We start from the raw sequence: 14765 nt of genomic DNA on the forward strand, positions 1-14765 counted from the left end.
GACTAACCAATTTATTTGAGCATAAGCTTTCGTGAGCTACAGCTCACTTCATCGGATGCATACTGTGGAAACTGCAGAAGACATTATATACGCAGACCATTAAACAATACCTCCTCCCATCCCACTCTTCTGCTGGTAATAGCTTATCTAAAGTGACCACTCTCCTTACAATGTGTATGATAATCAAGGTGGGCCATTTCCAGCACAAATCCAGGTTTTCTCACCCCTCCCCCCCCCAAAAAAAAACACACACAAACTCACTCTCCTGCTGGTAATAGCTTATCCAAAGTGACCACTCTCCCTACAATGTGCATGATAATCAAGGTGGGCCATTTCCAGCACAAATCCAGGTTTTGTCACACACACCCCCCCCACACACACAAACTCACTCTCCTGCTGGTAATAGCTCATCCAAAGTGACCACTCTCCTTACAATGTGTATGATAATCAAGGTGGGCCATTTCCAGCATAAATCCAAGTTTAACCAGAACGTCTGGGGGGGGAGTAGGAAAAAACAAGGGGAAATAGGCTACCTTGCATAATGACTTAGCCACTCCCAGTCTCTATTTAAGCCTAAATTAATAGTATTCAATTTGCAAATGAATTCCAATTCAGCAGTTTCTCGCTTGAGTCTGGATTTGAAGGTTTTTTGTTAATTGTTAATTCTTAATCTTTCCCTGTTTGCTGTAGAGGATGTTGATCAGGTGATTCCACAGTTTCTTTGAGAGCGTGTGGCACAAGCTGTCAGCATAGTCTGTGTGGTAAGTAAATTGTAATGGATTTTTTACCTTCAGTCCTTTTGGTACGATGTCCATCTGTTTGCATTTGGAAAGGAAGATGATGTCTGTCTGTATCTGTACAAGTTTTTTCATGCAGTTGATAGATTTCCACTCCATACGGCTAAATGCAGTGCCTTGCATAATGACAGGTTTCAGAATAACAGCTGTGTTAGTCTGTATTCGGAAAAAGAAAAGGAGTACTTGTGGCACCTTAGAGACTAACCAATTTATTTGAGCATAAGCTTTCGTGAGCTACAGCTCACTTCATCGGACGTGCACAGGGTGAAATTGTGGAAAAGCAGCATCACTTGCCCCATAACCTCAGCCGTGCAGAACACAATGCCATCCACAGCCTCAGAAACAACTCTGACATCATAATCAAAAAGGCTGACAAAGGAGGTGCTGTTGTCATCATGAATAGGTCGGAATATGAACAAGAGGCTGCTCGGCAGCTCTCCATCACCACTTTCTACAAGCCATTACCCTATGATCCCACTGAGAGTTACCAAAAGCAACTACAGCATTTGCTCAGGAAACTTCCTGAAAAAGCACAAGATCAAATCCGCACAGACACACCCCTGGAACCCCGACCTGGGATATTCTGTCTACTACCCAAGATCCATAAACCTGGAAATCCTGGGCGCCCCATCATCTCAGGCATTGGCACCCTGACAGCAGGATTGTCTGGCTATGTAGACTCCCTCCTCAGGCCCTACGCTACCAGCACTCCCAGCTACCTTCGAGACACCACTGACTTCCTGAGGAAACTATAATCCATCAGTGATCTTCCTGATAACACCATCCTGGCCACTATGGATGTAGAAACCCTCTACACCAACATTCCACACAAAGATGGACTACAAGCCGTCAAGAACACTATCCCCGATAATGTCACGGCTAACCTGGTGGCTGAACTTTGTGACTTTGTCCTTACCCATAACTATTTTACATTTGGGGACAATGTATACCTTCAGATCAGCGGCACTGCTATGGGTACCCGCATGGCCCCACAGTATGCCAACATTTTTATGGCTGATTTAGAACAACGCTTCCTCAGCTCTCATCCCCTAACGCCCCTACTCTACTTGCGCTATATTGATGACATCTTCATCATCTGGACCCATGGAAAAGAAGCCCTTGAGGAATTCCACCATGATTTCAACAATTTCCATCCCACCATCAACCTCTGCCTGGTCCAGTCCACACAAGAGATCCACTTCCTGGACACTACAGTGCTAATAAACAATGGTCACACAAACACCACCCTATACCGGAAACCTACTGACCGCTATTCCTACCTACATGCTTCCAGCTTTCACCCTGACCACACCACACGATCCATCGTCTACAGCCAAGCTCTGCGATACAACAGCATTTGCTCCAACCCCTCAGACAGAGACAAACACCTACAAGATCTCTATCAAGCATTCTTACAACTACAATACCCACCTGCGGAAGTGAAGAAACAGATTGATAGAGCCAGAAGAGTTCCCAGAAGTCACCTACTACAGGACAGGCCTAACAAAGAAAATAACAGAACGCCACTAGCCGTCACCTTCAGCCCCCAACTAAAACCCCTCCAACGCATTATTAAGGATCTACAACCTATCCTAAAGGATGACCCAACACTCTCACAAATCTTGGGAGACAGGCCAGTCCTTGCCTACAGGCAGCCTCCCAACCTGTAGCAAATACTCACCAACAACCACATACCACACAACAGAACCACTAACCCAGGAACCTATCCTTGCAACAAAGCCCGTTGCCAACTGTGCCCACGTATGTATTCAGGGGACACCATCACAGGGCCTAATAACATCAGCCACACTATCAGAGGCTCGTTCACCTGCACATCCATCAATGTGATATATGCCATCATGTGCCAGCAATGCCCCTCTACCGTGTACATTGGTCAAACTGGACAGTCTCTACGTAAAAGAATAAATAGACACAAATCAGATGTCAAGAATTATAACATTCATAAACCAGTCGGAGAACACTTCAATCTCTCCGGTCACGCAATCACAGACATGAAGGTCACTATCTTACAACGAAAAACCTTCAAATCCAGACTCCAGCGAGAAACTGCTGAATTGGAATTCATTTGCAAATTGGATACTATTAATTTAGGCTTAAATAGAGACTGGGAGTGGCTAAGTCATTATGCAAGGTAGCCTATTTCCCCTTGTTTTTTCTTACCCCCCCCCCCAGACATTCTGGTTAAACTTGGATTTATGCTGGAAATGGCCCACCTTGATTATCATACACATTGTAAGGAGAGTGGTCACTTTGGATAAGCTATTACCAGCAGGAGAGTGAGTTTGTGTGTGTGGTTTTTGGAGGGGGGGTTGGGGGGTGAGAAAACCTGGATTTGTGCTGGAAATGGTCCAACTTGATTATCATACACATTGTAAGGAGAGTGATCACTTTAGATAAGTTATTACCAGAAGGAGAGTGGGATGGGAGGAGGTATTGTTTCATGGTCTGTGTATATAATGTCTTCTGCATTTTCCACAGTATGCATCCGATGAAGTGAGCTGTAGCTCACGAAAACTTATGCTCAGATAAATTGGTTAGTCTCTAAGGTGCCACAAGTACTCCTTTTCTTTTTGCGAATACAGACTAACATGGCTGTTACTCTGAAATCTAATAGAGTTGGATTGCTTGCTTCCTTGATCTGTGTCCAGCAAGCACACAACAGACAGACCAAAACCTTTTCCCCTCACCCCAGATTTGAAAGTATCTTGTCCCCTTATTGGTCCTTTGGGTCAGGTGCCAGCCAGGTTACCTGAGCTTCTTAACCCTTTACAGGTAAAAGGATTTTGTGCCTCTGGCCAGGAGGGATTTTATAGTACTGTATACAGGAAGGTGGTTACCCTTTCCTTTTTATTTATGACAGGGGCCCCCTGCAGCTGTTGGCTCTCCCCAAGGCACAGAAACCCAGAGGACAGTACGGCCGTGAACTAATCAGTCCCCCTTGCCCCTGTGCCTGCTCACCATTTTGGGGCTCCCAGGGGTTATGTGCGCTTACTTTGGGACGGGCAAATTATGCTATTGTGTAGATTGTGCTTGTCTTTAAGTACAGGTGAATCATTGCTCCGTCTGGTGTGAACAATGCTGCCTCTGTTAAGTGTTGCATTTTGCTTTTACAGATGCAACCTTGAGATCTCAGCCATCTGTGTTATCACCGGCCGAAAGACTCCAAAGAATTAGGAAGAGGCCACGTAGAAGCAAAGAGACATGCTGCATGAAGTAATGCAGCAGTCCCTTAATGAAAATCAAAAAGCACAAGAGTGGCGGGAGAGTGAAAGGAGGGTCCGCCAGCAGAATGCAGATTGCCAGCACCAAAGCACAAAGCGGCTGCTAAGCATTATGGAGCACCAGGCAGACTCAATCAAGGCACTTGCCGCCATGCAGGCGGAGCGCTACCGCTCCTGCCCTGCCCCTGCAGCCCTTGTCCCAAAACTCTTTCCCTTGTGCCCCCATGTCACCTCCAACCCACTTTCCCCCACATCCGGGTTCTTATCGCCACCAGCTGCATCCAACACCTGTAGCTTCACCACCAGCCCTGCAAACTATGACCCTTACCCACTGCACTCAACCCCCATCGCCATGCATTTTAGCCAGCCTGAAGTGCCGCACTCGTTGCACGGCACTCGTTGCACAGCACTCCAGACAGGAAGGCAGAGTATGATAACAGGACATACGCAAACCTGTGATTGAACTGTTCCCCACTCCACCCCCTTGCCCTTTCTGTTTCCCAAGCAGTTATGTTTCTTTTCAATAAATAAATGAACATAAGAACGTAAGAATGGCCATACTGGGTCAGATCAAAGGTCCATCCAGCCCAGTATCCTGTCTGCTGACAGTGGCCAATGTCAGGTGCCCCAGAGGGAGTGAACCTAACAGGTAATGATCAAGTGATCTCTCTCCTGCCATCCATCTCCACCCTCTGACAAACAGAGGCTAGGAACACCATTCCTTACCGATCCTGGCTAATAGCCATTAATGGACTTAACGTCCATGAATTTATCGAGTTCTCTTTTAAACCCTGTTATAGTCCTAGCCTTCACAACCTCCTCAGGAAAGGAGTTCCACAGCTTGACTGTGCACTGAGTGAAGAAGAACTTCCTTTTATTTGTTTTAAACCTGCTGCCCATTAATTTCATTTGGTGGTCCCTAGTTCTTATATTATGGGAACAAGTAAATAACTTCCTTATTCACTTTCTCCACACCACTCATGATTTTATATATCTTTATCATATCCCCCCTTAGTCTCCTTTTTTCCAAGCTGAAAAGTCCTAGCCTCTTTACTCTCTCCTCATATGGGACCCGTTCCAAACCCCTAATCATTTTAGTTGCCCTTTTCTGAACCTTTTCTACTGCCAGTATATCTTTTTTGAGATGAGGAGACCACATCTTTACGCAGTATTCAAGATGTGAGTGTACCATGAATTTATATAAGGGCAATAAGATATACTCCATCTTATTCGCTGTCCCTTTTTTAATGATTCCTAACATCCTGTTCACTTTTTTGACTGCCGTTGCACACTGCGTGGACGTCTTCAGAGAACTATCCATGACAATTCCAAGATTTCTTTCCTGATTAGTTGTAGGTAAATTAGCCCCCATCATATCGTATGTATAGTTGGGGTTATTTTTTCCAGTGTTCATTACTTTATATTTATCCACATAAAATTTCATTTGCCATTGTTGCCGAATCACTTAGTTTTGTGAGATCTTTTTGAAGTTCTTCACAGTCTGCTTTGGTCTTAACTATCTTGAGCAATTTAGTATCGTCTGCAAACTTTGCCACCTCACTGTTTACCCCTTTCTCCAGATCATTTATGAATAAGTTGAATAGGATTGGTCCTAGGACTGATCCTTGGAGAACACCACTAGTTACCCCTCTCCATTCTGAAAATTTACCATTTATTCCTACCCTTTGTTCCCTGTCTTTTAACCAGTTCTCAATCCATGAAAGGATCTTCCCTCTTATCCCGTGACAACTTAATTTACATAAGAGCCTTTAGTGAGGGACCTTGTCAAAGGCTTTCTGGAAATCTAAATACACTATATCCACTGGATCCCCCTTGTCCGCATGTTTGTTGACCCCTTCAAAGAACTCTAATGGATTAGTAAGACATGAGTTCCCTTTACAGAAATCATGTTGACTTTTGCCCAACAATTATGTTCTTCTATGTGTCTGACAATTTTATTCTTTACTATTGTTTCAACTAATTTTCCTGGTACTGACGTTAGACTTACTGGTCTGCAATTTCTGGGATCACCTCTAGAGTCCTTTTTAAATATTGGCCTCACATTAGCTATCTTCCAGCCACTGGGTACAGAAGCTGATTTAAAGGACAGGTTAAGGTAAATGGATTTTTTGGCTTTGAAAACATTCTTTATTATTGCATTAAATAAAAGATACCTTAACCCAGGAAAGCAACATACACTGCAAGTTAGTGTAGCAAACACAGATTCCTACTAACATTGGAACCACCGGTCTTCACTCCCATGCAGGGCACCAAACATTACTGGTGGCTTTCAGCCTCAGATTGCTCCCTCAAGGCATCCCTAATCCTTGCAGCCCCGTGCTGGGTCCCTCTAATAGCCCTGCTCTTGCTGTTCAAATTCAGCCTCCAGGTGTTGAACCTCCGAGTTCCATGCCTGAGTGAATCTTTCACCCTTCCCTTCACAAATGTTATGGAGGGTACAGCATGCAGATATAACCACAGGGGTGTTCGTCATCGGCCAGGTCCAGCTTTCCATACAGAGAGCGCCAGCGGTCCTTTAAACGGCCAAAAGCACACTCCACAGTCATTCTGCACCGGCTCAGCCTGTTGTTGAACCGCTCTTTGCTGCTGTCAAGGCTCCCTTTGTAGGGTTTCATAAGCCACGGCATCAAAGGGCAAGCGAGGTCTCCAAGGATCACAATGGGCATTTCGACTTCCCCTACAGTGATCTTCTGTTCTGGGAAAAAAGTCCTGGCTTGCAGCTTCCTGAACAGGCCAGTGTTCCAAAAGATGCATGTGTCATTGTAGCCAGACAGCCAGCCCCCCCACCCCCCCGACCAGCATTGCTGGAAACACAGGAGGAAGCCGGAACAGGGCACTTAACATATATTCCAGCACAGCCTTTGAAGCTGTGAAAGCACAGGTGTGCTGCTACAATGTGCCTCTGGGAACAGATACAACGATTAAGCTCACAGCAGGCAGAGGCCCTGTGACAGACATGGCTCTTAGCCCCTACTAAATAGCGTGATGCACACACACCAACATCCTAGGTGGGAAAATATTTACCCTGATAAAAGAAATGTCCAGTAGTCGAAACTTATTGTTTCTCTCCCTTGCAAGTGTAAACTACTCTTGCGAAAGCTGGTGTCACCCAGACAGACCAGCCTCAATTTGGCATAAGAAAGGAGAAAGAGAATAAAGGAGTACAGAGGTATAAGTAGGGGACCTACAGCACCATGATTTTTGAGTGCTTTTCACTATCTATCTGCTGGTCAGATAAGTGACAGCCTCCCAAGGCTTCTGCAGCTAAGAGGGTCCCTACGCCTTGTCCCTTATTCGTCTTTCCGCGGAATTGAGTGACCGATCCTGGCTTGGCACCGCTGGAATCGAGAGATGCAAGGAGGGTAAGAAGCACCCACACCTGATCTCCTACCTTTAGTGTACACATATTTTGAAATAGAGCTCTATACTTTGTTTTCTTTCTTTGGGATTGTGGCTTCAGTTTTGTAACTTGTTTGTGTGTGTAACATCTCTACATTTAAATAAGTAGGCACTAGCAATTTTGTAACCACATGATTAGAATCTAGCTTAATAAATTTTGGTAACCATTTGTGCATAAGCCTGACTTGTTTTCTCTGGTTTACTGTAAAGCAGCCAACACAATTAAAGAACCTCAGCCGTTTTGGCTCTAAAGCCTGGCCATTAGGTGAGAGTACTAAGAGCCTAGCGTTGAGTTGTGCCGCCTCCACGGGGCAAACTCTTGGGGCACCTGTCAGTCAATCCTGGCTGCCCGCTGCGAAGGAGCTCTGAGCTCTAGCAGTTAAAGTCACGGGTGTGGAGAGGCTCTTAGTGCTGCCATTGGGGCACCTGTCAGTCAGTATTGACTGCCCGCTGCGAAGGAGCTCTGAGCTCTAGCAGTTAAAGTCACGGGTGGTTAGGACCTTGGGGCATCCGTCAGCCTAGCCCGGGCTGCCCGCCGCGAAGGGACAGTGCGTCCTAGCGGTTAAAGTCACGGATGGTATACGGGCATAGCTGGCACCTCACCAAACCTCCTTGGCCGTCGGCTAACAGTCATGCACCTTTCTGGGCCAGCCTGCGTTAATGTCAATGAAATGCCCACGGTGATCCACAAGCGCCTGGAGAACCATAGAGAAATAGCCCTTCCGATTCACGTACTCGGAGGCTAGGTGGGCTGGTGCCTGAATTGGAATATGCGTCCCATCTATCGCCCCTATGCAGTTAGGGAAATCCATTTGTGCAAAGTCAGCCACAATGTCATGCACGTTACCCAGAGTCACAGTTCTTCTGAGCAGGATGCGATTAATGGCCCTGCAACCTTGCATCAACACAATTCCAACTGTCAACTTTCCCACTCCAAATTGGTTAGCGACCGATGGGTAGCTGTCTGGAGTTGCCAGCTTCCAGATTGCAATAGCCACCCTCTTCTCCACCGTCAGGGCAGCTCTCAATCTCGTGTCCTTGCGTGGCAGGGTGAGGGCGAGCATATCACACAGTCCCATGAAAGTGGCTTTTCTCATCCGAAAGTTCTGCAGCCACTGCTCACCATCCCAGACTTGCGTGACGATGTGATCCCATCACTCAGTGCTTGTTTCCTGAGCCCAAAAGCGCTGTTCCACAGGGGTGAGCATGTCTATGAATGCCACAAGCAAACTCGTGTCATATGCGTTACTCAAGTCGACATCATCGTCAGACTCCTCACTGTCTGTTTGTAGCTTAAGGAGTAAGCCAACTGCCAAACGTGACGTGCAGGCGAGACTCACCAGCATATTCCTCAGCAGTTTGGGCTCCATTCCCGCAGACCGAAAGGGAAGACAGGGTGTGCAGTACAAAAAACATTGAAAGATGGTGCCAAATGTGGACAGAAGCACAGGGATTGCTGGGATGGAAGTGATGCATCACGGGGCATTGGGACAGGACCCAGAATGCCCCGCATCCCCTGCCCCCTTCCCACAAGCCACAGCACCAGAATGGGAAGAGGTGCTCTGTGGGATAGCTGCCCATAATGCACAACTCCCAATGTGTCTGAAAGTGCCGCAAATGTGGCCACACCAGTCCACTTGCAGCTGACAGTGTGAACACACTGCAGCGCTTTCCCTACTGTGCTCTCTGGGGGCTGGTTTAACTCAAAGCGCTCTACATCTGCAAGTGTAGCCATGCCCTTAGTTAGGCTGATCTGTATGTGCTTTACGGTTGGGAAATGTGTCTTTATCTATGATTGTTAAGCACTGTATGTATTTATGGCACTATATAAATGATTTGTTAATTCAGTAACAAATAGGTATTTTCCCTGATTGGCTAGCCTCTAATCTAATGGGCACTGTCAACTACTTGTTGTAAGTATGTCACTCCTGTAAGTACTAATTCCAAGATAAATAAAATGGAGGGGAACAGTGATATAAAACATAGTGCCTGGATATAAACAAAAGGACTATATAATATTACACAAACATATGTTAAAATAACATTATTAAGGTTGTAAACTCAAGCACACAAAATTTAGGAAATCCGAGAATGAAGGTTACTTATACAACTTTAATTTAGCCCCTTTGTGTGTATGCATTATGATATAGTCTTTAATTATAAGATCAACTATTTTGTCAACTCGTCCCCTGCCTCATTAAGTGGACAGTGTTCACTTAATGAGCAGCTATTCAACATTTTGTTTTATCTTCACTATTAAATGAGTGGTCCTAGATCTTATTTATTGCACACTATTCAAACCCTGCTTTGAAGACAGAATTGTTAATTTCCTCATGAGCTTTTCTATGGTGCTTATCGCTATAGTATCTGAGTGCTTCACAAATATTAATTCATTTATTTTCCAAAAGCCTCTGAGGTTTCCATTTTACAGAGAGGGATTAACGTCAAAAGTACCCACTAATTTTGGATGCCCAATATAGGACACCTAAGACATTATTTTTCAGGGTATTTAGCATTATAAAGAAGACCTTGAGATCCAATTTTGTGTTTAGTCGACTTTAGCATCACTTTTTGCTACAGATGGAGGCTGGTAGGGGGACACATGGAGGCAGTGCATGCGCTCCCCATGGCCTTCCATAGCGGTTAGTTTTGGCTCCCCTTTTGTTCAGTATATACACATATAACCTTCCTGAAATGCAAGCTGAGAAGCAACCCTGTTAATAACAACTTTTTGTTAATGGAAACATTCTTCCTGGAAATGATACCATCCAATTAACTATAATGTTAATTGGTCCAGATATTGGCAACAGGCCTATTGGCTATTGTTGTTTTTGTGTGTGGAAAGCTTGATCCACAGATAGGTTTCCAGGGTTGCAGCCAGGGATGAAAGCACCAGGACATGTGGAACCATGGCCCCAGGGTTGGCTGTGACAGGGCAGCAGTGGGAAGAGGAGCTGCTGTTCAGGTGCCAAGGCTTTTCACATGGGGTGGAGGTGCTCTGGGACTGCACCATACCTCTCAAATGGCAACCAATATACTTACTAATCATTAAAGAATCTGGCTACAGTGTTCACTGGGCTTTGTCCTCCCCTGGCACCAGGAGCCTAGGTTTGGCACATCCCAGCACCCCTGCTCCCCATGGAAAGCCATGGCCACAGGCAGGTTTTCTGGAAGCAGTGGGACCCATCAAACCTGGGAGCCCAGTGCAAGGGAAGGACACAGCCCAGAGAGCTCAGGGAGAGGTACCCTGAAGCCCTAGTGCTTTTTGACTTGGCCTCAGCCCTGCAAACCTTCCTGCATCCAGTTGGGTGGCCACTCATGCATTCTCAGAATGTCAGACATCTGTGTACTTCTGGGAACAGCGTGGGCCTGCCCGCACCAGCACAAACCTTCCCCCCCCCCTCCATTATGGGAAAAGGGAAAATAGGGAGGATATAAAAGACCCCTGCTAAAGATAGTGTTCTGGTTCCCTGAGTTAGGGTCTATCAGCTGTGGACACAGCAACAATAACACTTTACTAGAATTAAAGGTGAACCAAAAGAGGGTTTATTAACATAACATTAGTAGGTAAACAAGGATAAAGCAACAATAATAACTCGGTGGTTTGGGAAACAATGGGTTTGAAGCCCAGGCCCCACTAATCCCCAATACAGACTATGGACTAACAACAAGATTAATACTTTACAGATGAGATGACAATCAGAACAAGGAAGACAGGCGCATCCGTCTGGTCTGCAACAGCTGCTGAGGAGGTGGATCCGGGCCTTCAACTGTGTGAAGGATGAAAACAGGAGGAACTCAGATCAGCTGGAACGCTCTTTCAGGTAAGCCGGACCTCAGGTACGTGCCGGTGGTGCTGGATTTATCTCTCGAAGACACCGCAAACACAACTGACACGGGCTGCCTCGGGCGGACAGCACTTGGTGACTGGTGCGCAGGGTTTATATACCCAGCGGTATCTAGGCAGATTAGCCAGGTCACGTGCTCAGTCTTTTCCTCCCACAATTGAAAAGAGCACCAAAAAGTTTAATAAGAAGGAACCCCAATATGGCTCCCAAACAACAACATATACAGATTCAAAATGGTGATGACAGAAATTTTTTCAATATGACAGCTAATAACCATAGAACCTTAAACCCCCACTAGAATGACCTCATATACACCATGTGTGTGAGGTCATGCCACATGGAGTGCACCATCTTCAAGAGAGTCCTACCCATCTGTGATCCTGCCCTGCTCTGGCCCCGGTGCGCACCGCTGCCATCCCAGAGCCGCTCCAGGTTAGCCTGGCCTGAGCCCCCTGCCGCATCCTGCACCCCTCCTGCACCCCAACCCCCTGCCCTGAGCCCCCTCCTGCATGCTGCATCCCCTCCTGCACCCCAACCCCCTTCCCTGAGCCCCTTCCTGCAGACTGCACCCCTCCCATACCCCAACCCCCTGCCCCAGCCCTATATTCATGGCCCTGCATGCAATTTCCCCACCCAGATATGGCCCTCGGGCCAAAAAGTTTTCCCACCCCTGAAATAGTTCGTAGGTTATAGTTCAATGTCCAAATATCATATTCAGGGTTTACCAGCATAACTGGGACCTCAGCCTTGCGACTCAAACTTCCCCTGATGAAGCCTAAGCAGATCGGAGACGACAGAATCAGGACCCAAGAATCTTTTACACACTTTCATGTCTTTTGACAAGTTGGAGTTCAAAAGGTAATTAGCATAACTTTGAAGGAGGTCCATCACCAGTACTTAGCTATAGAATTAACATAAGGCAATTTTCTTGTTCCTCCACCATTCACAGTACATTTCAAAGACAGATGAATACCGAGATATCCCATGTTTACAATTCATTTAAATGATAGGATGTTCTTTTGACCTCTGAATTATCAGAATACAGCATATCAAGGACTGTAGGTTACATCATTGACCCTACTCATACATATGTAAATCCACAAAAACACAAACATTATCTCCCCACATGTCTTATGAGGGTTATTTATTTTGCAGGATGTTTAACCCTTTCTAGCCATGCTTTAAACCCCAAATGTGAGACTGGTATGGAAGGGCAAAATTGGAGCTCCTGGATGCACCTTAAGGACCTTCAGCATTGCTATGAGCTGTGTTTTCATTGAATTCTTTGTGAGGCCAAATTATTGATGCATGCTTTGGCCCAAGTTAAAAACTAAGTGCATACTTTGTGAAACACTTTAGTGATTCCAGGGTTTGGTCTATGTGTTAATTTAACATAGCCATTAACGTTCTTCAGAGAGCACTTAGTCTGGCATTCAGCCATGGAGGACTTGGCTATACTTGCAAGTTAGAGCGTATTAAATCAGCCCCCGGGTGCCCTAACTCCTGAGGTGTCTACACTGGCAAAGCACGCAGAGCGCCTGGACTCCGTGACTGGAGCGGCCCTGGTAATGCACCTCCATGAGAAGCATAGAGCTTGCTGCGCCCTGGCTGAAATGCTGGGGTGTCAGTGTGGATGACATGTTGCATTACTGCGCTGTGATTGGCTTCTGGAAATGTCCCATAATCCCTTGAAGTCAAGTGGCCACTCTGGTCATTGTTTTGAACTCAGTTGCAGGCATGCAGATATCCCTTTTCAAAGCTCAGTTTCTGACAACCGGCATGCTTATCTGCTCCGGGACACAAAGTAAACCATTACTGTGGAATGCTCCTGCTGCAGAGGCAGGTGTGTGTGTGTGTGTGTGCGTGTGTGCGAGAGAGAGAGAGAGAGGTGAGGGGTGGGGACTGATGTCAGGGTTTACCCCTTCCCCCTGCCGCTGTCTGAACTTACAAGACAGGATGCTGACACACTCTCTGCCTCCCACATATATACAACACACTCCCTGTCGCACTCCACCCCTCTCCCCATTTGAAAAGCACACTGCAGCCACTTGCACACTGAGACAGCTACCACAATGCACTGCTCTTTGGGGCATTGCAAGAGCTGCTAATGTGGCCATATCACTGCACTTGCAGCTGACAGTGTGAACACATGACCATGAGTTGGTTGTGGCAACCAACACATGGCAGTGACCATGAGTTGGTTGAGTTCAGGATCCTGACACAGGGAAGAAAGGTAAGCAGCACGATACGGACCCTGGACTTCAGGAAAGCAGACTTCGACTCCCTCAGGGGACGGATGGCCAGGATCCCCTGGGGGACTAACTTGAAGGGGAAAGGAGTCCAGGAGAGCTGGCTGTATTTCAAGGAATCCCTGTTGAGGTTACAGGGACAAACCATCCCGATGAGTCGAAAGAATAGTAAATATGGCAGGCGACCAGCTTGGCTTAATGGTGAAATCTTAGCGGATCTTAAACATAAAAAAGAAGCTTACAAGAAGTGGAAGGTTGGACATATGACCAGGGAAGAGTATAAAAATATTGCTCGGGCATGTAGGAATGTTATCAGGAGGGCCAAATCGCACCTGGAGCTGCAGCTAGCCAGAGATGTCAAGAGTAACAAGAAGGGTTTCTTCAGGTATGTTGGCAACAAGAAGAAAGCCAAGGAATGTGTGGGCCCCTTACTGAATGAGGGAGGCAAACTAGTGACAGAGGATGTGGAAAAAGCTAATGTACTCAATGCTTTTTTTGCCTCTGTTTTCACTAACAAGGTCAGCTCCCAGACTGCTACGCTGGGCATCACAAAATGGGGAAGAGATGGCCAGCCCTCTGTGGAGATAGAGGTGGTTAGGGACTATTTAGAAAAGCTGGACGTGCACAAGTCCATGGGGCCGGACGAGTTGCATCCGAGAGTGCTGAAGGAACTGGCGGCTGTGATTGCAGAGCCATTGGCCATTATCTTTGAAAACTCGTGGCGAACGGGGGAAGTCCCGGATGACTGGAAAAAGGCTAATGTAGTGCCAATCTTTAAAAAAGGGAAGGAGGAGGATCCTGGGAACTACAGGCCAGTCAGCCTCACTTCAGTCCCTGGAAAAATCATGGAGCAGGTCCTCAAAGAATCAATCCTGAAGCACTTGCATGAGAGGAAAGTGATCAGGAACAGCCAGCATGGATTCACCAAGGGAAGGTCATGCCTGACTAATCTAATCGCCTTCTATGATGAGATTACTGGTTCTGTGGATGAAGGGAAAGCAGTGGATGTATTGTTTCTTGACTTTAGCAAAGCTTTTGACACGGTCTCCCACAGTATTCTTGTCAGCAAGTTAAGGAAGTATGGGCTGGATGAATGCACTACAAGGTAGGTTGAAAGCTGGCTAGATTGTCGGGCTCAACGGGTAGTTATCAATGGCTCCATGTCTAGTTGGCAGCCGGTATCAAGTGGAGTGCCCCAAGGGTCGGTCC

At 46.4% G+C, this 14765-nt stretch overlaps 1 long non-coding RNA gene across 6 annotated transcripts in view; it reads left to right on the forward strand.

Moving 5' to 3' along the window:
• The window catches only part of LOC125636450 (uncharacterized), a 38351-nt gene that overhangs the window by 15598 nt on the left and 7988 nt on the right, over positions 1 to 14765 (forward strand). For 2 of the 6 annotated variants that reach the window (XR_012668443.1, XR_012668446.1), the window contains exons 2-4: positions 691 to 761; positions 3932 to 6155; positions 11147 to 11283. This is a non-coding gene — a long non-coding RNA (uncharacterized LOC125636450). Of the gene's footprint in view, positions 1 to 690; positions 762 to 3931; positions 6156 to 11146; positions 11284 to 11605; positions 11740 to 12025; positions 12166 to 14765 lie in introns of all 6 variants that reach the window. The other 4 variants (XR_012668445.1, XR_012668447.1, XR_012668442.1 and 1 more) reach the window with 4 other exon arrangements.

Source organism: Caretta caretta, chromosome 5 (genome assembly GCF_965140235.1).
Source record: "Caretta caretta isolate rCarCar2 chromosome 5, rCarCar1.hap1, whole genome shotgun sequence".
Lineage (NCBI taxonomy): Eukaryota > Metazoa > Chordata > Testudines > Cheloniidae > Caretta > Caretta caretta.